Below are 23,047 nucleotides of genomic sequence, written 5' to 3'. Positions count from 1 at the left end.
ACCTTGGGCCTTGTTGGTGGCCTTCAAAACATTCTGGGTGGTAAATAGTCATATTCTTTATATTAATATTTTTTTTATTGCAACCATGTACCTATTTCTTAAAAATGGAGTAACTGAATATCTCACGGACCAGAGACGCAAGGCCATGGGAAATTACTAACATAATATCATTACTTATGCAAACTATAGATTAGTACACTATTAATAATAGGTATTTTATAACCTTATAATTAGGGATGTACCGACTAGTCGGGAAAGCCGACTATTCGGCCTCATTTGTAGTCGGCGACTAGTCGGCAATTTTTAAGTGACAGAAAAACAGGGCAAAAAGAAATAAACAATTATACAGCAAATATTTATCATAAGCTTTTTACCTATTTTACCCAAATTCCTATTTAGGGTGTGTACGAAAACTTTTTTTCGAATTATTGACCGTGTGATCGCTTTCTTGTCCGATTGTGGTTATGGTATGAAATATAGCCTTAGGATCATTTTATTTTTCAGCGTTACTATTTATACCATAGATTTATAAGGCATAGATCGAGTGTTCGTACATCGATGTGAAGTGAAGCCATTTCAAGTGCGACGTCACGTCGCACTCGTGTCACCGTATTCGATCGGCCCTGGCAGTACTTAAGGTCACGTCGGTTTGTGTACACCTCCCGTTTAAAAATCAAAAACACAGGAAAAATGGTTGTTTGTGCATTGAATGGGTGTCACAACGCATCATATCATAAAAACAAACCGACTTATATACATTACATTTCACGCGTAAGTATAGAGTTTAATGTGATATTTTTACGTAATCGTAACTACAAAAATCCAATGTTTCGCCAGCCGACATTTCTTATAAATGTTGCCAGTGTAGTGAATATTTTTTCCTCAAAATGGGACATGCCGTTTACATTCTAAAATGAATACGCTTATTCGAAGTTCCTTGTATAATTATATAAAAATTACATATTTTTAAATATTTCATTATTTTATTTCAAATTATGTAGTAATTTTATGCACATTATAAATAAAAAATTGTAAAAATGTATCAATTTTTTTTATTTAAACCTTATTTCACAAAGGCGGGAAATGCAAAATTCCTTAAATAAACATAAAAAGCTTTTGCTATTAAATCTACACACAAATTATTAATAACCAAGTGTTAAGGATGTTGTTCAATCCCCCATTTTGAGGGAAATATCTATATACTGGCAACACGTTTTTGTATATGTGTGTGTGTTGCTGAGCGTAAAACACGAGCCTCCCACGCACACATCGATCGTGTTTCGGCTTCACTTTTGGCAGGTTAGCCGTATGGGGACTATCTGTCTATGCGTTATTAGTTTAAGATTTATACCTAATTATGATGAATAGCGCGTTGAAAGGGGTAAAACGATTGTTTTTTTATATGCATCTTAACCGAAATTAGACGAAATTAATTATCTGGCCGACGAGCCGACTAATCGGCCATCCGAGCGCCGATTAGTCGGCTAGTCGGCCAAATCAATAGTCGGTACATCACTACTTATAATATAGGTACTATTATAGTATTTTATGCAACCGTTGTTTAAGAGAGGTCAAAAAAGGCGAGTGGCGTGAGTAACAATTTGAGGCGAAGCCGAAAATTGTTAATAAAGACGCCACGAGTATTTTTTGACTCAGTTAAACAACGTTGCATACAATACTTTTTCTACGACCAAGCACTTACTTTGAAATAAAATTGTGAATTTAACAAATATTTTTAATTCAAGAAGTAGCAAAAATGGAGAGTACGGGCGGGAAAAGAATGAATGAACGAATGAAATTAAAAAAAAAATGTCCATGGTTCACTTATTTGTCAGAGATGACATTTAAAATACGGTTGGCAACACTGTATTTCATTCAATATTTTTTAAGTGGTCATTACACGAAGTATCGTAAAATCGCCAATAAGATACTGCGTGTATGCACGAATTCTTTTTTGGGGAATAGACTAAAGACTTGTCTTGACAACTATAAGGTAGGGTTTTAAAGGTGTGTGCACGACACTTTAAATGACAAATAAAAGTACGGGAGTAGAAAAATTAAAACCGGGCAAGTGCGAGTCGGACTCGCGCACGAAGGGTTCCGTACCATAATGCAAAAAAAAAAAACGAAAAAAAAAGCAAAAAAATAACGGTCACCCATCCAAGTACTGACCACTCCCGACGTTGCTTAACTTTGGTCAAAAATCACGTTTGTTGTATGGGAGCCCCATTTAAATCTTTATTTTATTCTGTTTTTAGTATTTGTTGTTATAGCGGCAACAGAAATACATCATCTGTGAATATTTCAACTGTCTAGCTATCACGGTTCGTGAGATACAGCCTGGTGACAGACGGACGGACGGACGGACGGACGGACGGACGGACGGACAGCGAAGTTTTAGTAATAGGGTCCCGTTTTACCCTTTGGGTACGGAACCCTAAAAATGACAACTAAAATCCTAAAACATATTATATTGTATATCAGTATAGGTATTCGAGAAGATTTATTATTCATATAAACATAAAATAAAACTTACATAAAATAATTATAACTACTCATAAAATAAAACTTGTATAACTAAACGACCTTACTCAAAAATAAAAAAAACCGGACAAGTGCGAGTCGGACTCGCCCACCGAGGATTCCGTACTTTTTAGTATTTGTTGTTATAGCGGAAACAGAAATACAAAATCTGTGAAAGTTTCAACTACCTAGCTATTACGGTTCATGACATACAGCCTGGTGAAGTGGTGACAGACGGACGGACGGACGGACGGACAGCGGAGTCTTAGTAATAGGGTCCCGTTTTTATCCTTTGGGTACGGAACCCTAAAAAAATACTAAAAACTGCCCTCCAACCCTTGGCCTCTCGGCAAGGTGCCCATCACGCAGGCAGCATTCCCGCGCTGTATTAAATTTGTCCTTATAGTTATATGTAGTTGGGTTCATAAATTGTATTTAATAGGTACCTACATACTTAGGTACTATATTTATTAGGTACTCGATGCCACTACCTATACAGTTTAATTGCAAGTATATAATTTAAATAATTACTTAGAAGCTTAGAATAATATCACGAAGTAAGTTTTAGCAAGCAATTGCAACCTCTTTATACCTATAAATGGATCCAACCTTTAACTATTCAACTCTATTATTTTAATGTGACTTTTCTGGTTGTCTTGCCTGTCAGTCTGCTCGGTCTTGCTTGAAGCTCAGTGTGCATGAAAAAGTGATATTTAGTGAATTAATAGAAAGGTGTTTGTAATAAGAATACGTGTTTGTGGCTATTTTATCTATTAGTTAGTATTCGGACGCCGGCCCGGCCCACAGCTGCAAATATTCCGTAAGTGGAATCAACTGCATTGGTTATTATAACACTTATAACATCCTAACGATTTAGGTGTAATCGGATTCAGAGATTTCTGAGAGGTTGGCGAGGTTGCGATGTTCTATCACAAAGTTTATATGGCCATCGGTCTTCATCATCATATCAGCTTGACTAATAGCGATGTCACATGTTACACGTTTTATATCCATCCAGTTACTAACACATTATGGACTTTTGTTCGAAATAAATGATTTTTCAAATTATTTAATTTAGCTAAGCCATTTTCAGCGCAATTGAAACTTCTTATTAGGTACGAGTAAAGCAAAAAGTATTATTAGGTACGAGTTTCAGTGACGTACAGGAGCTCGTTTTGTAACGTGATGGCCGTGATGCCAATGACCACACATTTTTTTGTCAATCATGTTTTAAAATTTCTGACCTAGCCTGTTGCGCCAGATGAATAATCATGTTAGAAATTTACATTTGTATTTTTAACTCTACAAATTACTTGCAGGTCTGACTCCCATCCCGATCTCCTATTATGGGTCTAACAAGTAAGCAAACTTGATATTAAACACCTCTAAAATTAACCTAGCAAAGCTCTGTTTAGCCGTCGCCTCTCAAAGCGTAATTACACCTGTGTAACGCGACCCGTACGTCGCCATTACATACGACAAACTTATCCCGTGCAATGGCCAGAATTAGAACTAACCACTTTCCATACTAATTTAAACTTTATGTCTAGATACTAGCGCCGTTATCAACTGCAAGTATAACTTGGTGCTGCCATTACGTGAAATTACGCGAAATGGTGCCCACTAATAATGGCAGATCGGTCAAAAGCGGAGTTTTGTTACTGTGTTATTTTAGATTTGTAGCTGTTGTTTAGGTGTTTGATGTCTGACAGCTTTCAAATTAACGCGGCTGGTGTAAACCGTACTTAATGTTAACGGTAAATTCTAATTACGTTAGATAATACTTTAATGAGGGTAGTTAGTATTTTCAAATACCTATTCTTATTTCAAAAGAATTCAGGAAGGAGGAAACAGAAGATCAGCAGGAGGGCCTTCGTTAACGCTCGGTAAAAATGTATCGGGATGACAGATGATACGAAAAGTTACGTGACTAGCTATTTCCATACATTATTTGAGTTTTGTTTGGCATTTTCTATCAACGATTGTCATCTTGGCTATAGGTACCCCCAGACCCCCAGATCATAAATTTACGAAAATATGTGAATAATCGACCACAGAGTGAATAAACCCATTTTCACACTAGTTTTCAGGCGCGGATCCAGCCCTCAAAAAAGGTTGTGGTCACAGCCACTCCAAAATCCGCCAAGTGTGAGTCGAGGGTACCTGATGATTCCCCGACCAATAAATTCGCAGAGAGAGATTTATTTCAGTCTATACACTCTTAGATAGATAACTACGCTAAAAAACTCCTTCTTCAACTGTAAATTAAAAGCTGGCATTAAGCTAGAAATAATTGACCCTGTTAGTAAATAATCTATATTCTTGCAAATAATTAGGGCTCTGTATTCAGCTGGGGTACCTACCCTAATGATTCCCCGACCAATTTTTAGCAGATTGTCGATTCGCTTACAAGTCTTACAATGTTTCGCCGAAAATGGTTTCGCCGAGTCAATTATTCGTAGATGTTACTTCAAGTCGACTTTTGGTAGACTCTTGATTCACAATAAATCATTCATTTTACCCGTGGACACTGTCGGTATTTAAAGAACTACTAACGATAGACTACCGTCGTGAAATTAGAAAAATGCATTTTTAGGGTTCCGTAAAAGGAAAAAACGGAACCCTTATAGGATCACTCGTGCGTCTGTATGTCCGTCTGTCACAGCCTATTTTCTCCGAAACTACTAGACCAATTACCTAAGTTGAAATTTGGTACAGATAATAAGGCCAAAATCTGGAAAATGTCCACATGTAGAACACTTGGCCCTACAGCTACACTTAAGTAGTCTGAATTTTACCAAAAATGGCATGCGATTTTTTGTAAGGTCTATGAAACCCTTTCCATACCCATATAGACCTGCGCTCTAAAACTCCTATGACAGTCAATAAAAAGCTGGAATTGTTTTAAGAAATTATACAAAAATGTCTGATTGTTTAAATTTAAGACTCCATAAGTTAACAATTTAAGAAAAGTCAGCTGATATAAATATGTACTTATGACAGCTAGGAGTTCTATTTAACTAAGTACCTAGGTACCGTGTTTCGGCCAATGGTCAAATCATTCTACGAAAAGTGAATCTGCGTATCGATCAACTGACTACTCTGCGTACTTATACCTAATGAAATTCTTCCAAATGTTCCTCTGCCAAAGCGTCTATAAAACAAAAATCGGCATATTTCTACTCGGGGAATCAATAGGGCACCCTATTAGGGTTGTGGGCATGCCCACCGTGCCCACAACGGTGGATCCGCGCCTGCTAGTTTTAATGATAATTTAGATGTTAAGATTAAATGTGAAACTTTAGATAACCTTAATCCGAAACTTATGCAAGTGCAAAGATTTAGAATTACATATATCAACGTAAATCCAGTAAGTAAGTAGGTAGGGTATGACGGGTACCCTCGTCTCCATCTTATCTTCATTAGGCCTTTATTCTCCCAAAGAAAGGAAAGCGGATAATAACTCATAATCCCAACCTTTCTGTGTATGAATGAAGCATTGTGGATGCGTTCAATCCATCTACCAACATCAACAAATGACAATAAATTTTGCTTCTGTGGCAAAAGGTTCAGCATCCCTATAATGAACTTTGTTACTTGGTTAATAGAGTTTATTTTAGCTTGTAGTTTATTATTTTTTATTGGTGGCCAGTATTTTTCCGAGAAGGTTGCATTGTCGTTGTTCTAAATTTAAATTTTAATCCTCAGCATGTCCGGCATCGATTACTTGCGTGTTCGGACAATGGCGGATCTGGTGGATTTGGGAAATCAGTCAAAACAATTCTTTGTTCATATCCGGAAGGGATTGTACATATTGAAGGTGGATTAGGGAGACAATGGGCACAATGCTTTATTAATCAGCGGTCATTGTTTTTTGGTCAAATTGTGCAATGTTACAATACGATACAAACAGTTTTTATTGCACACCAATAACAAAAACAAAGAAACAGTAGGTTCACACAAATTAAGCATTAATTAAAATATATACATACCTACCTAAATATTCATTAAACGTTTGCCGATCTATTTAACTCGCATTAATATTTTTTTTATACCACATCGGTGGCAAACAAGCATACGGCCCGCCTGATGGTAAGCAGTCACCGTAATATTGTTTTAATAAAAAAAAAAAAAGATCTGACGTAGTATACGTTGATAATAAAACGATAAGGCAATATATAAACTTCTTTTTGATGTTTCTTTAATCTAATGATCAATAATATGTATTCCATTCCATACGAGTAGTTTAAATGCAAAAGGTAATCTTGTCTGTTACATTTTAGCAGGCAAGCAGGCTACTGAACCGAATACATTTGGAATTTGCTATGTAGAACGCATAAGTCCTGGGGCTAAAGCTATATTTTAGCATTTTTTTCAAGAGACGCGGTACGCGTTGTTATCACAATTATGAATACTGCAATATTTTTGTAAGGCAGGTACAGTCGACGTCAAATATATGTTTAGGTACATTTTTCGCCTTATAATAACAAAGGAGTAAGGTGCAAAAGTGTAAACATATTATAATCTTTGATGTGAACTGTACAGCATGCGTTCCAGTTCTACGAAAATTATTGTAAGATAGAAGGTATCTACCTATAAATGTCTTTCTTCGAGATCTCTCGCTCCACAACACTTTGAAGAAACTCAACACTCGTGTCAAATGATTGCCATCCAAACAAGGCTACAAATACGTCACAAAAAACGTAATCACAGAAAACCCTCTGGAAGTGTTGAGACGTTAAAACACATACGCTCCGTCGCTTTCGAATCAACCATATGAGCCTTAATCTCTATTTAGCCCACTTATACTTGCGATTACCGTGGTCTTTAACTCAGTGTAATAAGGTTTGATTTAGATTGTAGTGGCGTTGTTAGGAGTGATCGTTTATCCTTTAAAATCACACCTTCGTGGTATGGCATGGCACTGGTGCAATCAAAACATCGTGAAGTAATCTTTTGTGGGCACGAACGTACAAATGGCGGGAGCTGTATTGTATTTAGATCGATATCTAACAGCTTGAGGTGGTTACCATCAGTTTTAGGAATTTTGGGAATCGATTAGCAGCTTTTAAAACCAATTTTTGAGTAGGTGGCGTTTGTTCAACAGCCTCTAAGACTAAATTATCACAAACTAATTAATGTAGGTAAAGGCAGAGTCACAACCAAAAAAGAAACGACCAAAACCGTTTAGGAAGCTACGGATCAATAAAAAACATATATTTATAAACAGTAATCTAATAAATGTAATTCCAAATGATATAAATTAGATAATTTGGTATGAAGCAAACCACAAAATTACCATAATTTTAAATTATAATCAAAGTTTGTCCCACATCCGACCACAAAACGTCGACACTTTTTTGGCGCGAATGGCAAGGCGTCATTTTTGACACAACGGCTGCGTTCACGAATAAAAGGACTATTTATTATCTGTGTATTAGTAAATAAATATGGAGGATCGCTCTGAATGCATTGTGGCTGGGGATCTGATAATGTTTTTGTTGAGCTGTCTCCTCGAATTGTGGGATTAGTGGCAAATCGGCTCGATGATTGCCGTGGACAAATATTTGCTGTCGTGATATGTTGGGATGCGTTCATGATACAAATTTAGGGATGAAATAACGAGGACACATTAGGCTTAGTTGTTTTTTATTTAATTGTAGTAGTTTTTTTTTTTCTAATTTTGTTCATGTTCTAACAGAGGGCCTTTCTAAAAATTATTATTTTTTGTCTCAATGATCTTTCCATAAGGAAATTAATGTTACATAGAGCAATTTTTCGATTGGATCGGATCTCTTTATTTTATGGCAAATGTACGTAGGTATTTAATGGTGAAATGTATAATGTTGCGAAATGGCTGGATTATACTATGAATCATACTTTATTAGTTCCTCAAGGGTTATCACCCAGAAACATTTGGCATTACACAGAAGCCAGATTATCGAGATAACAATAGACCGGAGACAATTCTAAGCAGGATGGATTATGTGACATTCCTGCCATAATCTGTGCGTCACTGCAAAAAAAAAAATATGGACGGATGTGCTGGTGGCGCTTAGGGCTTAGGGCCATTACGAAATGTTACTAAGATAACTATCTAATGCGCAAAGAGACAAAAAAGAGGACGACCAATTTACAAAATTTTAACATTTGCCAAAAATTTTACCTATGCTGTCACACTTCTTCTAACTTGGAAACAGGTACTTACCTAGTATTTGAATATCTACTTATCGACGTATTTTGATACATATTTTAAAATTAGCTCTTTGCTTTTATGTCCATGGTTATTAGTTAGGTACTTATCTAAGATACAAGTTAAAAATATTCAAACTTACATTGTAAAACTATGAAATTATCAACATTGTAAATTGAATGTATATATATACATTTTAACGATATAAGATTGGGTATTCGAAATATAAGAAAAAACTGTAAGATTTACTTGAATCACTCATAATTTATTTTTTTGTGAACCACAATCATATTTCAACATTTAAATAAGACGTCGGTATTGTACGTTCAGATGCACTGATAATTTTGATGTATTCATAAAGACGTTTCACACCCGTCTTCAGTTGGTATGTTAATTTTAAGCCAAACGTGCCTAATCACCGCGTTTCCCAACGTTTTCTAAAGTATTTTAAACTTTTAACTCATTGTTGAGTTCACGCAACACAAAGGTTTCATTCTTATTTTTAAAGTCGGCCAGCGTAACGCCAGGTTGTAAAGTGATTATCTTTATTTTGCATTCGGCTTTCAACGCCATTGTTGGGGCGACCATGCTTTGTGGCTTCTACATTGTCTATGCTATGCTACTGGTTTTTTTATTGGCCTAAGGGCCCTAAGGATACTGTGTCTGGCCAGTACAATTTTTTACCTTAGTACCTCGTTTACGCTTTAACTACTTTTGTTTTTCTTAGCTATGCTTGATAAAAATCGATGTAGCAGTTAGCTCTTTTCCAAAATGATGTACTTAAGGCATTTTTGGCATAAAATGGATTTTTTCGCACATATTTGGGGTTTTTTTATATTTTTTTTTAATATAATAGTTATGTTATTCTGTGGAGGTATTTACAAATGATTGATAAGTGTGGTGACTCTAGCGCGTGGGTATAATATTATGAAAGCTTCGCATTGAGAGCGGTATAATCATGCAGATAACGATTTCAGACGCAATCTAGTATAGTAAATAGTAACTTGCTATGTTCTGCCAAATGCGTTCCGACTATTATAGTGCTGACTGTACTTAGTCGGTAATAACAAAAGTTTCTTAATATCACTTTGCTTTCCGAACGCCACAAATGAAACTTTTCGATGTGTAAAATGAATTCTTCAAATAAGGCAAATTTTCATGGTTGTTGAATATAAACCTAAGTACCTACCTAGTTACCTTATTTAGGCTCAATTCATATATTCTTTTAAATTATTATTAGATCAAAACGTTAACCTTAATTAAAATAAATAATCTATGTAGTATACCAATAAATAACATTTTATGAAGATTAAAACTAAGCAGATGAAATATTAAATCTAGATACGGACTCTATACCTAATACAAAGTACAAACCTGCCTGCCACGAGGCCCACGAGGTTTCCCGACGGCAAGATACTTAGCAGACTTTCTCTATTTAAATATTTATGGCTCCAAACCAAACCTTAGTTACACATTTGTGTATAGCTTATGCTATTGCGAAATAATGATCAGCATCTGAAGAGCAACTGGTAGAATAAGTGTTAATCGCGAAAAACGTTAGAATAACTCAAGCAAAGTTACAATAACGAAGCCTTGGAAAAAATAAGGTAGCAAATGACTGCTCTGATAAATATCTCAAGATTTTGCTGAAATGAGCATACAAAGGAATTTACCTGATATTATTTAGTTGAAAACCCGTACATTAATAGATAAATGCCATAATTCTAATGGACGTTTCCCATTGAGGGCGAATCGGCGACGTCTCGGGTTGCGGTAAGATGACCCGACGGACCCGATACTGCAGTTGTGTTTCAATTATCCGCGGCCGAAGGTTTTGGTTTCCATTTAAAAAATATATCTGACATTTTTAATGGTTTCCCGCCTTTTTGGAATCATAGAGAATGTTTTTTTGTGTTTTGTTTTGGAGAACGTCTATTTTTGACCTTCGCTCATAAAGGTTACTTCAAGCACAAGTCCAAAGTTAGAGTGCTATTAAATGCTCTATAACGAGTTAAAGCCTAGTTTGGCAAGAGTCTCTTGTCAGTGGAGCATCTTTTGAGATGGATATAGGTTTTATATTTTACTGTTAGTGACAAGATTGGTTTGCCAGACTATGTAGGTACCTACCTACCTACAATACATTATTAACACTTGGAAATGTTAAATTAAATCTCTTTCAGCAAAATAAAAATGTTAATGTGAATAACTAATTTATACCAAAAGAAAACCAAATTATTCACTCGGTCCCCCTGTAAAAGCGATAAAAACTGGTATATTTAACAGAAGCAATAGTTATCGTATGTGACACCCCACTCGGTGAGTAATGGCCCCCGTTGGGGCGCGTAGCAAATTTAATTACGCTTACATACTGTTAGTAATAAATACATATATTTCGGTTCTATTGTTCAAGTTCTTTTCTTTTACTGCCTACAACTTTTGTCACGGGTCTCCTGTCCTGTCGGCTTATAATTTGTATTTATATATTTGGAAGAAGGTATAAATTTGACTTTTTTGCTCCTTAGGTAGGTGTACCTACACTGTACACCTGATCTGATTAGTTAGAAAATTACATAACAGCATCAGTGTAGGTCGTAAGTATAAATTGAAATTAAATGATTTATTTTTATGTGATTTTCAAGAACACATACCTATAAGAATGCGCGATAGCGAGATTTAAATCATAAATATCGCGGTAGGTATTGCACCAAGTCAGTTATTTTATAATTATGGCATATACATTGGTATTTTTTGCAATTAAAAGTATAAAGACAAAAAATGTTCCAAAGCATAGAAATTCAAAATATTTTATTTATTTACCCCAAATGTAACATCGCAAATTCTAACCAAGTTACATTTCCCATCCCGAACGGGCACAGCCCGGAAATTGTGAACGCACCCCAATCTGTCATTGTGGCACTGCGTATTGTCGCAGTACATAACCGTGTTCTATACTCTATGGCACGCATTCATCTGTGGAGGGGACCAACAATGGGGTGTGAAAGTTAATTTTAATGTATTTTTAGTAATGCGATGCGTTGTCGCGTTTAGTTACTCATTTTATTGTGTTATTTTTAACGAGAACAGCATGGCGTCTCGGGTTTTGAGACGAGGACATGTTTTTAAGGGCTTTGGAGTTTTTTTAGCGCAGTCAAGATATGTACTCAATTCATATTCACTGTTTTACATATTTGTTACAACGTTAAGTTAGAAACGAATAAGCCGATACAATAAATGCTGATCATCATCAATCGATAAAGATAATGTTAAGAAGATAACTTTAAATTATTAGATATGTTCTATTTTGTGCTGGCTGATAAGCGATTACCTAATATCAGTAGCGTCCTATTTCAATGTTTTGTCTCACTTCAATAGGTAATCAATCAACCATGTAGATACATATATTGGATGGTTTAGAAGTACCTACATATACTTGACGATATTAAACATCGTTTAACTAGAAACTACCTTTCTTCATGTAACGTCGTGATAAAAATGTATGTAACGGAAATTAAACTTCTCTAACCTTCAACCTTAGGCATATTTTGAAATAGATTAAGTTACCTACCTTACTGCTTTTGTTTTGAATTAATAATTCACTACAAATCCCACATTGCGTACCGAGAACAGATTATCATCAATCAACCCTCATCTATGACATAATTCGTTAATTTATTTAAACACCCAAGTCTCTGGTTTCATCCATTCTGCCCAATTGATCACCATTATCCCCACCTTGGCACGCTGTCGTCGTGTACTACGCAAAATATAACGGTCTTTATTTAAAATTAGAACTATTTGCATTTCAAACTTAAAGGTGGTAGCAATTGCGTTCGAAATTTGAACGCATTCATTTTTAAACGTAACGCTTTTCAGTTCTGACAGCATCTCTGCCACGACAAATAAACCAATTTCCTTCGAACAGGCAATAGTAAACCTTATCTACTTACTATAAGGTTTTAGTAAAGTGTAATAATATAGTGGTTTAGTGAGGTTAGTTTCTAGTTGGCAACGGCTGGGTTCCGAGTGTCGGGTTTCGCTACCGGTACCCGTAACCGCTGTAACACTGATAATTATTAATTGATACTAAAATAGGGTACAAATGCGGTTATTATTAGTTTTAGACTGTTTGATTTGAGAGTTTATTATAAAAAATAATAATTACCTTCAGTACCTACAGGTTACGTCTACTTTTCGGGGACTATTTCTAATAGTTTATAAATCTTTGCTTCAATTTGCATAACGAAGCGAAACGAGCGCAACAATATAGAGCTTAAACTTCTATTATAAGACGGCTTACCTACTTACATTTATTTATTAGTATTACCTACACATAGCGTGTATCAACAATGAACTGACATTATTAAGACGGAAGAGCACGTGAGCGTCCATTTAAAAAGAGAAAACGTTTTTCCACTTCTAAATATTGTCCATTCTTCATGATTCATGATTTTTTTGTATGTTAATTGACACAATGAAAAACTAGGTTAATAGGTTTTCCTTTTTTCAAAATATCCTTTACAATTTTTTTTATTAAAAAAGCGAGACCTATAAACAAATTATATTATGCTGAAGCGATCGACATCAAAATCAAAGTGATATGTTAATGTTAAGATTTAGTTACTGGAAAACATTTTCTCCCGAAATGGAAATTGTATGAAAAAAGTACCTACCTTTTGTCAGAAGCTATACCTACTTCCCTCTTAAGAATAAATATTTAAACCAAAGCTGTACCTACTTTATATGTATACTCTGACTTAGAAGACAATGTTAAGATAAGTATAAGTATGGTGAGTATGGTGTTATCATTGGGTACCTACCTATATAAGCTTCGAAAGCGGGATGATTTTGAAAATAGCAAATATCTATACAACTACAAGCCCTTCATACTTTAGCAACACTTATGATATGCTACTGTAAACTGCAACAGTAGAAAGTGCTTCTAGTTTTGTAGATTATCCATTTAAATTACCCCGCTTTACGAGTTACCTCAATGCACCAATACCAGCTGAGTAGTGAGCAAATAAATTACTACATAATACCAAAACTTTGACACTATAGCGCAACTCTGAGTTCAATATAACACATCAGCAAAGAGGATATTTTACAAATCACGACCTAAAATCCTCTACCACGTAAACGTATTCAAACTCGCATAACGGAACACTAAACATTATAAATAACAAAATCTTAAGCCCATTCTCATAAGAGACTGATCACAGATTAAGTATTGCCTGACGTAGGTACGTCACATGGTCAGCATTGACTCAATAGGGATCACCACCGATTATTGAAAAGGTGTCAAGCCATAGATAAACTGTATAAATAGCCCGATTTGCTTTTAAATAAAGGCGTCAAACAAAAAATATCAATGACGATGGGACAAGGGACATGCTTCTTAAAAGTATCTGTCCAGCATCGTTGGGATGAGGGTTGAGTTAAGGGCGGAAGCGGGTGCGGTTCATGATAGCTCAATCATATGGAATCCGCAGATATTTCATGAAATATTAACCTTTCACATGTGAAAAATCGTGGGTTAAAAGCTCGGTTGTGCTATACCTACATACTGAGCAAAAAAAAACGTTCTCAAAAAAAAAACTAAATATTCGGTTAGGGTCCATCAGGAAACATTGGCAACCTTTATTTAAAATTACAGAATGTATCATACGGATACAAGAGGTGTTAATGTACATAGTTGTTTTTAATTGCAACGCAATGTAAATGTAATGCAAAAGTTGGTTTTAATTTCACAAATGGTTTTATAATAAGATTAATAAATTGTACAGTACTAAAAAAAATACAAAGCCACTTTGCGAGAAAGAGCATGAGATTTTAAAAGTTATAATTACTGTTACTGATTTACTATTACTGATGTACCCCGGGAAAGTCTTCAAAATTACAAAACATTCATATAAAGATTATTTAAGTATGGAGATTGTAACTTTCCCTTTCTAAAATAGAAATTTCCATGAAATTTTCCAGTAATGTCGGATTTCTTTTAAATTTTTTGTATATTTTCTGCAACTTGCACACCTCTTGTGGTGTAGTGACTGTAGACAGTAGTCTGTAGTGTGACCAAAATCTCAAAGTTCTTGTACCTACTTCCTAATAATGGGAAAAGAACAAAGAAGAACATTACGCAACCCTCCGGTCACTCTTTCCTTACGCCGGCGCATGGTAAGCCGATTACCGGTGTCCAGCCATTACCCCTGACAGGCTGCGCCCGCGGCCCGAGTCCTGACACCCATGGAACACGATCCAGGTTTAACAATTTGTTATGATTTTGAACTGGTTTTGACACGACCTTGAATAATGATGGTGACTGTCGCTTCTTCTCACGCACAACTTTCCAATCTAATTCAAAATCATACCAAACGGCCAAGTCACACATTTTCACTAAGGTGTGAAGTTGGGGCTTGTAGAGTTAGAAGTTTGGGTCTACAAGAGATCTAGTTAATTACACAAACGGGTCTACCGCGATATAATTTAATTATTTTTCACCAGCAAACCAGCTGAAACCAGCGGGTATATCTTCGGACCAGTGTACGGATACTGTGAGTGTTGCGTGTCGTGCCGTGGACAATAAACATTAAACTTTAACGGGTAGCTGCAATTTCTTTGTCTACCCCGAACATTTTTATAAACTAATTTCGGGTAGTTTAGTGGTGTTTTATTAATATCTCCGTTGACATTTGTTGGGACGTCAGTCTTTCCGTGACCACAGCTGGTGCAACTCAGCTGAAACGTCGGAATTAAAGGTAAAAAGTTTTTACCTTTAATTCCGACTTTTTCATTGTTTTTACTAAAAACAATGAAATTATATTGCGGTAGACCCGTTTGTGTAATTAAATATGTGTACAAAACGCGAGAGTTTAAAGTGTTATATTACAAGAGATCTGATAACTTTTTGACAGTGCGAGCCTTATGGTTTCGTCTTGTCTTGGCAACATTTTACATGAAAATGTTTTTGATGGGATACCTTATTCAAAACCATCATCATAGAATGAGATAATGATATAGCTGTGTCCCTATTTACCTCGGCTATTTACGTACTACATGAAATTTGGATCGAAGCATGTCGAGGGTTTAGTCATGCATGAGTAACCCATTTAAAATAATTGTAAGTCTTACGGGAGTTAGGGCTCATTTAGACGATTGCGAGAACTCGCATGCGAGTTTTGATCGGTCGGTTGAATTGGACGTAACCAACAGTCCGCAATGTAATTAAAATGGCATGCGAGTTCGCGCGCCGTCTAAATCAGCCCTTAGAAAGCAACGTATCCCCTATTTTCCTCTCTGGATATTAGATATGAGTAAGCAAAACTTACAAGTGTATCTTAGGCCTTAGGTCCATAGTTCAAAAGCTCCCAACCCTGGTACAAAATTAACTCAAATATCACACATAATACTATTTTTATAATTAATGTCGTATTTTACAAAAATTGTTTCTCTAAGTTACTCAAAATTTCACACGCATTTTTTATCTAGCGTTGACCACACTGCAGGATAACAAAATCGCGTGTGGCCCCAGCGTTATCCGCACTATATAGGTTTATAGTTTAATACTTCCCCGCAAATATGAGCTTAAACTAAACACAAACATTATTCTAGTAACCCGATGAGCTGCTTAGGCCCCCTGTTCAACCAAAAACCAGCATTCTTCACATTCATTTAAAACTCTACCTTTTTTCAACGCGCTAAAACACATTTTTAATAAATGACCACATCCGTACTGACAGTTGATAGCAAGGATTAACTTTACAATTGGTAAAATTGTATTTTATTCCCATGGAACTCTATTTCCAAACGATAAAGTACAAAATAGAATATAGCTGTATTTTCAAAAAGGCAATGATGGTGATTATTTTCAGATTGAAGCATATATACTATTAGAAGTTTGTAAATCGAACAAAAGCATTTATTTTTAGGCTAGTAAAGATGGTTTTCGAACAACATTAGGTTTTTAAAGTGTAACATGTTGTGTGGTAATCCACCCTCCGTGGGGACTCTATTACTTGCTGATTAATTTGTAAAAAGTAGCGAACAGGAGAAACACAAACAGACGGACATACTAATGCTGGGTGTGAAAATGTTCGGCTTACATGCACAAGTGCTTTGTTTAGTAACAACAATACTCGTAGGTACGAATTTCTTTTAATTTCATGAGGATCATGGTCGTGTTATTTCGTATAAGGTAACAGCACCAGTCATGGGACATTTAAGAGGAAATTTGGAGTATTTGTGATATTTCCCTGATATACACGGTGTAACATGAGGAAACCGAATAATTTTAACAGCGTATTCCTGATCATATTTAGAGACAAAAATTTCCTATAAACTGTTTTGAAATTCGCCTAGTTTCACAGATATTATTAATTAAAAAAAAATCAAGTTTTTATTGTTACATAGTGTAAATACTGTAAATGGCCTTTTTGATGGTGATGTTGCTGCTATGGGCCGTAGTCTAAATATCCTTATTGATAGATGTCAAAAAGTGACAAGTAACACTTTGCAAAAAGTAGGTTTTACGAAAAAAAAAATGAAAAATCAATTTTAAGTGACAAGTTTACCAATAACATTTATTTTTTTAAATTTCTTATTTATGATAAAATTTAACCAGTGTTTATAAACTACTTTTAGATAGGTACTTATTTTAGAGGATTTGTGGTTTTATGTCCCATTACCGGTTCCACGTCCATTATAGGGCTGTTTCACGGGCGTAGCCAGGTTTTAGTAATGGGGGGTGGTTCAAGAAAATAAAACGACTAAAAGTACATAAAATAACCCTTACACAAGAAAAATATTAGAGACTAGCTATGCCCGCGGTTCCGCCCGCGTGGAATTCTGTCTGTGTCAGTAAGCGGCTAATTTCTAATCCTAATTTCTCTCCCTCTCCCCTGGAGGCGGAACTTGAAGTAAAGTTGACAGATAGATATGCTAGAGGACAGTAGACCAGATAAAATATTTTAGGTACCACTAAATAAAACTACACTCCAAAATCAATAGTTTTTTTCGCCCTTATTATAATTTTACACGTGATTTTAACGACAGAGTAGGTGTATATCGGACGATACAGTAAGGTATACGCACGCGAGCGAAAGCGAAGCGGCCTGCCTGGCTAGAGCGCCACTCACAGTGGTCTTCTTCAGACTCCTGAGGAAGAGCGCGTGCCGTTTGTAACCTCAATGCGTTGCGAGACTTTCGCGAATGATTCGATTTTTTTCGGGAAGGCATGGAAATGTGTATAAAATGCGAGTCCCAAATCGTTTGACTCCGCAAACGACCAGTGCCGGATTAAGATATTTTGATGCCCTAAGCATTTCTAGACCATGGTGCCCCCTCTCCCTAGGGTCATCAAGATTACATTGAATTTTTTTGGTAAATTGAGTGACGTTCATTGCCGCATTACAGCTGAGAATGGAAATCAGTCATATCATTTTATCACGAAAATTGACAGTGCCGTAGCAGTAACTTTGCAACAGAGTACCTAATGCTGCTGTAGTCGCCATATCTTAGAATGTAATTGAAAGCGCGAAAATTTTTCGATATAAAAAACGCAATTTGATAGACAGTTGTACTACATTTTTACTTTTAGTATGGAAATCAGTCACATCATTTTATCACGAAAATTGACAGTGCTGCAGCAGTAGCGTAGCAACAGAGTAATGCTGCTGCAGTCGCCACCCGAATGTCACCTTTGTCATACCTTAGAAAGTAATTGAAAACGCGAGCGAAGCGAGCGCGAAAATTTATCGATATAAAAAACGCAATTTGATAGACAGTTTTACATTTTTACTTTTAGTATGGAAATCAGACACATAATTTTATCACGAAAATTGACAGTGCTGCAGCAGTAATATTGCAACAGAATAATGCTGCTGCAGTCGCCACCCGAATGTCACCTTTATCATATCTTAGAAAGTAATTGATGCGATCCCGCGATAATCGACGATGGCGGAGAAATCCAAAATCCAAACCACCGTATACTATAGGTAATAGTTAGTAATCAATGAAATATGCCGCACGCCTGTTCTTATTTTAATTCTATGAATGTTAATATTCTGAAATTTTCGGGGGGGGGGGGGGGGTTTGAACCCCCAAACCCCCCCCCCCCTGGCTACGCCCGTGGGCTGTTTACTTTATCTATTTTTGTGCAAGGTATTCAAATTTCGTAAGTACGTGAATAACTTAATTTTAGGCATTTTTAGCTCGTACCGTACCTAAATTTCTTAAGTTTATTATAATAACCCGTGAAAATAGTTTTTTGATGTGTTCAGGTTGTAGCCAAAATGCCAATCGCTTACGCTCCGTAGCGATCGAAACGCAATTAACTGTCCCTGTCGAACTAATTTGGAAGAGTGATAGAGAGACACAAAGCGTTTCGTTGTCGAAGCGATAGCGATTGTAACCTTGGCTAGGCCGGCAGATCAGTAGAAATGAAATAGAAAGCGAGAAATAAATAGCTGAACTTTATATTATCAACCTAACCATACAGTTCTATCATAAAATTTTCGCTGAACTATAATTTTGTTTGGTCTCGCACAAACTAGCTTAAATAATTACACACTTTGCCATAGTTAAGAAAACCCACTCATTTGTATTTTATATTCAAAAAACCTTAGCTACATGCCCAGTGAAAGCCAACTACGCGTTACGTATTTTTAAGATTTTATGTATTAATTATTTTAACAAATGAGTACCTCCGAGTTTCATCTTAGGGGCTGTAGGGTGGGTTAGAATTGGTGGTAGTTTCTGACATTCATACAGTGCATTGTAATGTGCCTTAAAGTAAACAATAAACTTTCACTTTCAAAGTCAATGAAACCAACACTTTGGCACTTTCCCAACTCCCATATACCTACGATACAATTTCCATCATCACCTGGTCCCGACTGCCGTGCCGGCGGAATCGGCTTACCGTGATTGACAGTTGACAGTGACGGGGGTGCACCCGAGCGGGGTGGGGCCCGGGCCCGGGCAATGTGAACCGCAAATGAGATTGCTGCTAATTAATGCCATGTTTCTAGAAGTGTTTAAATTGTGGATATATTAATCTTAATGGCTTGGTAAAAACCTAAGTCACTATCGCTACGCTCAATATTATATAATCTTTCACTTGCTAGAACTCAAAATCGGCAAACTCAGGAAACACTAACTTTGTTCTCTTTTTGCACAAATAGAAAATGTTTTATGGGTCAAAAACTTTTTTAGTATGAGTTGGTACGAGTTAAGGTTAATTGAAATTGAAATACTACTTTCATGTGAACTGAAATAAATGTCATATACTTTCATGTGGACATCATTCAATAAACTGATATTTAAGCCAAATGTTTGTACTTTATCCTTAATTATCGGCATGTTGGAAATCAAAGAGGCAACTTGTTATGAGATGTTTGTCAGTAAACTCAAAAACTATTTAATTGTCAAAGCCTTTTATAGTATTAATGAATTTTATGGACATTGATTATTTAATAATTTTAAGAATTTATTTTGTGGGTATTAATATTGTGTAATATTTTTTCTTTAATTCAATTGACGTGTGTGTTGTTTTAGGTTTAATTAGTTTTAGATGTGTGTGTGTGTTATTATTTTTTGTATTTTATTGACATGTACGTTTACACCGTATTAAACGAATTGAATTGAATTGTTAAAACCTTCTACATACATACTTCTTTTAATTTCTATGATGAAATGTCTTAGAAAACTGTATCCAAATACAGAAAAGACGCCGGTTCTCCTGAACGTTTTTGACCCTTAAGGTGATGTTCGGATTCAGACTGTGCCAGCAGTAGGTACTGCTGCAATTTTGCAGCGCGACATTACTGCCGACTGCATTGCTGCCGCAAATGACGAAAATCCGGGCGGCGACAGCGATTAGGTATTCTAAATTTGACGTATAAAGTTCCCAATAGCTCATAGGTACTTTGTAATAGTCGTGTGTACAGTGACCATAATAGTGGGAGTAACGCAGCAAAGCTGTCAGCGTGTTGTGAATCTTGCGGCTTATATTATTGAATGTAAATGCCGCACTAACAAGGGGCTAGGGACACCGAGAGCGCGTACCCGCTGTCGCACGATACAATAAGATTTTTGCACGGGATCCAAAAACGTCAATTACGCAATTTTTTGTAACATTTATATAATGAGAGTTTAAAAATGCAAAATTTCACCTTTATTTCGACAGCCCGGGGGGTAGTCGCCTGCTACCTATCTTCCGCTAAACCGTGACTATCGTATCTGTCTGCACGCTTTGGATTAAGTAGTGTAATGGCGCGTGCGTTTGGTGTGCCTCCATATTGATACCCACAGTCGTCTATTCCTATTGGGATGCCGCTGTAGTCGCTTGCACTCGTATTTATCGTCCGTTGAACCGTGTCGTGTCGTGTGTGTCCGTGGAAATTCGGATTAAGCTGTGAAATGGCGCGTGCTGTGCGCTAGCGTTTGGTGTGCACTCGGCTCATCTGTGCTATCTGTTTACTTTGCGGTTTTAGACGAGATTCATTTGCACATGTATTACGAGTGCTTCGCGTAAGCTGGGAGGAAATTATGCGAAGTTACTGCTCGGAGTTGATACGATACAAATGCCTTAGGTACCTATGCCAATTTAATGAAAAACATAAAAAAAACCAAAGGTTATCTAAATCGGGGTGGAATAGGCGGCTGGGTGGTTTGTCTCTGTTACCTACCTATATATGCGGTGGACAGACGTAAGTACTGACGCACAGACGGGCAGCGTTAGTCTATTGGTAGAATGAGAATTGTAAATATTCAAGACTCGCTAACTTGTTATGAACTGAATTAACGTTGAATGTGGCGGCAGCAGTACCATAGCAGAGGTACCATAAAAAATTGTCCAACTTTTCATACAAGAACTTTTTAGTGAGGACACAGAACTGACAGAACCAACATGTTGAGCAGCTAACATTTTTTTTGTAATCGGTAATAAGAACATTTAACTAGCCAAAGTCCTGTAATTACTTAGAGTTTAAACTGAATCTAATTTGGCCCGTATTGCAACAATATTAATGATCAGTTATTTAATTTGCTGTTAGGGTTAGGACCAAGCTATTAGACCGAACCTCTGTTTTCCGCACGCATTACTTAAACCAACAACTAATTTAAATACTGTCAAGGGCCACGTTTGAAGAGCCGTATTACCGAAGGAATGAACGATTGTCGACTTTAGTTTAAATACTGTCAATACAAGGGCTACGTTTGAAGAGACGTATTACCGATGGAATGAACGATTGTCGGCATAATAACCAATTTGCGCACGAGACAGACCGACGGCGTGTGATTACTTTATGGGTCTGCGGTCGAACGCTTTGGATATTTTTTCTTGTTAACCTAATTTGCTCAGTTTAGGACTTGGAATGAGTACGACATACCTATAGGGCAATTCGTGTTTTAGTTATTCGATCTGTTTCCAATATGATACTGATCTGTCAGTGTCAAAAGTGACGTTTTTGGTTGAAGAAATGATAGATCATTATCATAATCGGAAACAGATCGTATAGCTAAAATTCGAATTGGCCTGTAAGCAATATAGTTACCTAGGTACCTATTCAGGTTGCAGTGAGACTGCTAAATCTAAGACGTTCAATCAAGAACATTTTTGATTGTCGGGCGTTCTCGTACGACTTGTGCTTGTGACTGTTGGTATTCTGCATGTTTTCTTGGCTTTACCAGTGAATACTGGAATATCTCTCATTATGCGTAAGTATGTTGAGCATGTTGCTCGTTGCCGTGAATCTGATCGTAAAAAGGCCGTGAATCACTCTGTAGTTGGTGGTGGCGGTGCGGTCGCGGGCAGCTAACTAGCCGATACGGGTAACGTTGTGAGGTGTGAGTGATGGGTGTTGTGGACTTGCTGTGGTGATCACTACCTACTAGTATAGGCTAAGTACTTTCGTCAAGGATACTGCTGACAGGCAATTCGTAATCCTTATTGCCAAGACATTGGTATTGTTAAGAAATTTAACTGTAGGGATTTTGAAATTTCTGAACGTGTTATTCGTAGCTACTTTTGCTGGTAGGTAGGCCGGCTGGTTCACAGGGAACAGGCATAGAAATGCTACGTGCTAAACTATTCCTGTTTATTTTTTTGACTGCTGGACAATCACTCTAATAATCTGCTCAATAAAACTGGTTGTCCACTAAAAATTCTACAAATATTTACACTGAATTGTTGTCCTCTAAAACGGGCATGACATAAACTACGCAGACGGAGCCGCAGGCAAAAGCAGGCTCGGAATAAAACAGGCAGTAAAACAAGCAGCATCGTAAACGTCCGAATGGATACTTATCTTCGCTTTCTAGATAGCGAATAGCTGC

The 23,047-nt window shown here is 36.5% G+C and overlaps 1 protein-coding gene across 1 annotated transcript in view; it reads left to right on the top strand.

The window, feature by feature from the left end:
* LOC134794100 (trafficking protein particle complex subunit 5) overlaps positions 1–23,047 on the top strand; it is a 273,621-nt gene that overhangs the window by 63,246 nt on the left and 187,328 nt on the right. The gene's annotated exons all lie outside the window — the stretch shown is intronic.

Source organism: Cydia splendana, chromosome 10, assembly GCF_910591565.1.
Source record: "Cydia splendana chromosome 10, ilCydSple1.2, whole genome shotgun sequence".
In the NCBI taxonomy this organism is placed as follows: Eukaryota; Metazoa; Arthropoda; class Insecta; order Lepidoptera; family Tortricidae; genus Cydia; species Cydia splendana.
This window is presented reverse-complemented; position numbering and strand designations above follow the sequence as displayed.